Raw genomic sequence first — 5,382 nt, 5'->3', positions numbered from 1 at the left:
GGTTATGTTCATTTTTTAGATTGATTAATAGGCTTTCGCCCTATCGAATGCTTGGGGGGGTTGCGCACCCCCGAACTGCCCCCCACTCCTGGAATTGTTGCTTTTAACGAAATGGTATCTGCTCTGTCGTTAGGGCTGAGTTTTAATTATCCTTTTTACAAACAAATTAATTAATTAATTATAAAAGTGAATTTATTCTAACCTAAGCAGAAGATGTTCTGCTTGGGAACCCCCCCCCTCCACACCTGGAACTTGCTTTTAACGAAATGGTATCGCGTCGTTAGTGCTGAGTTTTAATTATTCTTTTTAGAAACAAACTGAGTAATTGATTATAAAAGTGAATTTATTCTAACCTAATCTCAACATACGGATTTCGAGTGTCATTTGATTAATAGGTTTTCGCCCCGTCTCCTGCTTGGGGGAGCTACGTCAGACTAACTAAACATACAGATTTCGAGTGTCTAATAGGCTTTCGTCCTGTCTCCTACGTGTAACTGCGCTGCAGCCTCAAAAAGATTGGAAACTCCTGATACACTCTAATATAGCCTTCACACTACACTTCACACGGGCCACTGATAATGTACCGGCGGGCCACAGGTTGAGTATAGCTGTTCTAGATATTGTAGTCATGGCAGTGAAACTCATACTAATTATTTAAAAACTGTAATTTGAAATCGACATGATACCCATGCTTCTTCGCATGTACAGTCATAGCTTGGGTGATAGCTTGTATCTTTTTGTACACATCGCTAAAGCTGACATTGGTGAACTTCTTTATTTTGCTGTGTGGTAGGGGTTTATTAGAATTTAGCAGTTCTCTTTGAATGTATTCTGGTGGATCTGAAAAGATTTGACAATATTAACATGTTTTCGTACAAACTTATGTTCGTAATCATTAGCTACGACGCGACGCTTCATAACGTTTGGTTTACCCGGCGTTCTCCTGAGGCGTTCTCATCAGCGTGCCAAAAAACAGGCTAGCCATGACTGCATGCTGGTGTTAGATAATTAAAAGTTACATTTCATAATATTTCTAACATTATTTTATCTATTGTTCTTTGGAAATATGAGAAATGATACACACAAACGAAACTACACTCATCATAATATTAAGTCCCGAAAAAAACGTTATTTGAGACTTCTTATACTTTTTGTAAAGTTAGGGTTGATTCAGACCGCAACGCAACGCGTAGATGCATTTCTAAATTTATATGGATTTGACAGATTCGCAAGAGGTCTCACGCAATTGAAATCTGTCAAATCCATACAAATTTATACCACGCTGCGCATCGCCTCGCCTCGTCGTGTTGCGGACGGAACCAACCCTTAAGAACACATAGCTTCCAGACACATAATATTGTTACACCTCAAATTCGTACAAAACTACATAATATTATACCCTATACATGAACGAATAGTAGTAGTCTACGTATATTGGCAATATACTCAACACATACTTATCGGCGCATAGTACTCGTATTGAGCCGCCACTGCGAGCGCGAGCGCCAGAACACCGACCAACATCACTTCCGACTCCGAGCGCCGCGCTGTGTGCTCAGCCTTTTGTTTTGTACACCACCCACAGAGTAATGTAGTGCAGAGATGCATTAGGAGCTGCATTTGACGAGATTCAATGTTTTTTTAGGCGCAGCGCAGACGACTGACTATCCGTGACGCACTTTTTAGTCCGTGGAAATAGAACGTATGCAATTATATGCAGTAACGCACACGTCCGCGCTGCGCGTCGTGTGCGTTACTGCATATAATTGCATACGTTCTATTTCCACGAACTAAAAAGTGCGATGCGCCTTAACGTTAATTTAATGAAAATGTACTATGGAGTTTATGTTTAAGCATTCGTTGAACTTTAATTAAGTAATTCTTAAACCTCTGCACTGCACTGGTCCAAGACGGTCGGAGACTTAGTAAACGCGAGAAGGCCACCTACACCTTGAGGGTGGAGCGTCTGCACTCTCGCCACAAAGTGAATTTCAGTTCCTTTGTGGTGAGAGTGCCGACTCAACTTTTAACCATCTTCGAGTTGGAGGAGTTCTGGCCCGCCTGTGTAGTTTACCGGAGGTCACGGCGCATCACGTCACCAAAAGAGACTTTACGAGATAAACTGTAGTGTGATTGTGTGTGTGAATGTGTTAATAAATTATATTAACCCATAGATCGTGGAATAACGAGACACAATAGCTTATCTATTGTTATCGCGACCGGATGCGGCCGCTTAGGGCTTCATGAATTAAGATAAAATTGTTCGGCGTGCAATCTGTTGTCTGATTGCCATAACACAAGTTTTTACTTAGCATGAGATTAGACGACGTGATATACGCTACCTAGTTTATACTCTTGTATATTATTGTGTGCATACTAAAGAATTTGAATTTTTTTGAATTTTTGTCTAAGTGTGACCTTAAGTCTATTTAACAATTACTTGCTGCATATTTATACAATTGAGATAAAATATTATACATTTTATTAAAAGTTATAGCAGATTAATCTAGATACCACAGTTATAACTGTAATAATAGACTATGAAATTTCGTAGTGAATATAAAACAATACTTTATTTTAAATCTATTCAAAGAAACTGAGTAGAGAAGTACAGTGGTTCTTGTATTAAAAAGAATATCTCGTGGCCTTTTCTACATGGGAAATTAAATGTTCAATTCAATATCCTAATAGAAGTTACAGTATTACTTCTTAGAACCTAAGACATTGTTATGAGGATATCATTGATTTAAAATAATCTAGATTAAAATATTGTCTATCTATACGACTACTGGGTCCTTTAAACCTATGACGTATCTTTAAACCTAAGTGGGATGTTAAGTTTGATCTATTTGACGTTTATGTGCTCGAGCTCCTAAAAATTGTATGTAATCTGGGGGCAAGTCAGTGCCCTCTTTTTTTACATTTTATGTTTTTGGTGGGATAACTAATGCTTTTGAAAAATAAAACCAACGTAGAATTCCCTATGTCAAAACTACTGAAACAATTTTGATGAAACTTGCAGTACTTTCAAGTTGAACAATATCTACTACAATTATCCTTGGTGCGAAAATCTATACTATAATATTATAAATGCGAAAGTATCTCTGTCTGTCTGTCTGTCTTGCTTTCACGCCAAAACCACCGAACCGATTGTAATGAAATTTTATATACAGATAGTCTAAAGCCTGAGAAAAAACATAGGCTACTTTTTTACTGGAAAAAAGCGTTGTAAGGGGGTGAAAATGCGTAAATTTGTTCAAATTAAGTTAGTTCCAAAAACTCAAAATAGATGGCGCCGTGCGTCTCCTACATCGCGCTAACGCTTGCCCAGAAGTCGTTCTATAAGAGGTGGTATTATCGTATAGTCAAATTTTTCGATTGTTATTTCTTTTTACGTTACTTATTTTTACGTTACTTATTAAATCAGTACTTTATCTATGCAGTGACGTAACCTTAAACCTATCAATGATAAATAGTTTATGGGTAAAGCTCGTCACAGACTCAGCTATAATATATATTAATATATTTATAGCTCGGCATAATAATATATATTTTCTATACTAATTTCGCGTGACCACACACTCAGCTATAATATATATTTCTGTGGCATGTGGATTTAGTATAGAAAATATGTCTAGCTATAAATATATTAATATATATATTATAGCTTAGGTCTGTGACGGGCTATAAGTTGTGTAATTGGGATGGTAAATAAGCTTAAAAATTTGGCATAAAATATAAAGATTAATTAAAAAAATTGAAATATTATATGCACACTAATAGGATTGTTGAGAAAGTGTTATGAGGAAGAGGAGGAAGAGGAATTTTCACGCGCAAATTTAGAGGATGCGGATGAGGAAGAGGATATTTTTTGAGGAAGAGGATGCGGATGAGAAAGCGGAAGAAGAAGCGGATGAGGAAGAGGATGATAGGATATTATAAATACTAGCGGACCCAACCCACAAGTCTTTGTCCTCTCTATCCATAACTAGGTACATACATTACACAAAAAATAATTAAAAGGGCATTTTCCAGTAGACCCAACTATGAATCTAAACCATTCTCAAAACACACACAATAAAGAATCATCAAAATCGGTCCAGCAATTAAGGAGGAGTTCAGTAACATACACAACACACGCACACAAAAAAGATGGATACGCGACGCGCATGCGCAGTGAAATTCCTCATAAATTCCTCTTAAATTTTGAGGAAGCGATAGCGGAAGAGGATTTTTTTTTATTTATGAGAATGCGATAACGGTTGAGGAACCCAAAATATTGCGGAACTTCCTCATTATGAGGAAGCGGAAGAGGAATCCTCAGCAACCCTACTGACACTGCACAGCTGTTTTGATTCAAGTGGTACCAGGGTTTTTTTTATTAAAGCTTTTGACACCAATTTTGTTGACATCGCGCGCTATAAACTGAAGTCCACGCAGACGAAGTCGCGGGCAACAGCTAGTGGTTAAATAAAAAAAAAACTTACTACAGCAAAAAAATATCATTCATGGTTCCCGGGGATATGGGAACACAAACATACATACGTATGGTATATACATACATATATATACATACATAGACTTTTGACATTTGGCACATTAATTGTTTAGACGCTGTAATAGACTAAGTACAAGCATATTATACGACAAGGGCAGTTTTGGAAAAATTACATACCTACATACGGGTCGAATTGATAACCACCTCTTTTCGTTTAAATAATAAATCATTAAGTTAATTAATAAATCACTTTCAGAGCGATCTCACAAAATCAGGAGGCTGTTTTAGCTAGTTGAAATTGACATGCGTAAAGAACTAGTGCCTGCGCCGTCAATATGTAAAAACTAAAATGTCACTAATATAATTTTGTATGGCGTAGAAATGACAAGTTACATAGCCGCGCTGCTGGTGTCATTTTTAATGGCAACTGAGTGACATCCACGTATTCTTGACAATGTCAATGCCAATAAGTAAGGACAATGTCATCGGCTTACTTAATATAAAATATATATGGTAGGTGCAATAAATTTGGTTTTTCTTGACAAAGCGTTGAAATTCAAACATCACTTAATACTTGTGTGTCTACAATAATTCATAACATCAATGCTTTATTCTTCTATTTCTAATAATTGGGAATAAGAATAAAATTCCTGGGCATATTCTATTACTACATTTAATACAACAAAGCAAATTATTTGCCTGTGGCGATTTCTCCTTTGAATGGATATTTTGCGGCGGAGAAAGTAAAAATGGTATAAAATATGAAATGATGTTATAGATGAGGCTGCTATTATTGGCTGGATATTTGTTACGGTTTGTATAGGCATTGTCTAGTTTCTGTGTCAGATTCAACATTAGCATTCTCATCTCAAAACAGGTCAAAA

At 36.7% G+C, this 5,382-nt stretch overlaps 1 long non-coding RNA gene across 1 annotated transcript; it reads right to left on the bottom strand.

The window, feature by feature from the left end:
* Nucleotides 1-647: 647 nt before the first annotated feature.
* LOC121725347 lies at nucleotides 648-1,600 on the bottom strand. Its single transcript, XR_006035365.1, has 2 exons — nucleotides 1,458-1,600; nucleotides 648-840 (listed from the first exon to the last, which is right to left on the bottom strand). It is a non-coding gene; the product is annotated as an uncharacterized LOC121725347 (long non-coding RNA).
* Nucleotides 1,601-5,382: the final 3,782 nt, after the last annotated feature.

This window comes from Aricia agestis, chromosome 3 (genome assembly GCF_905147365.1).
Source record: "Aricia agestis chromosome 3, ilAriAges1.1, whole genome shotgun sequence".
Classification (NCBI taxonomy): Eukaryota; Metazoa; Arthropoda; class Insecta; order Lepidoptera; family Lycaenidae; genus Aricia; species Aricia agestis.
This window is presented reverse-complemented; position numbering and strand designations above follow the sequence as displayed.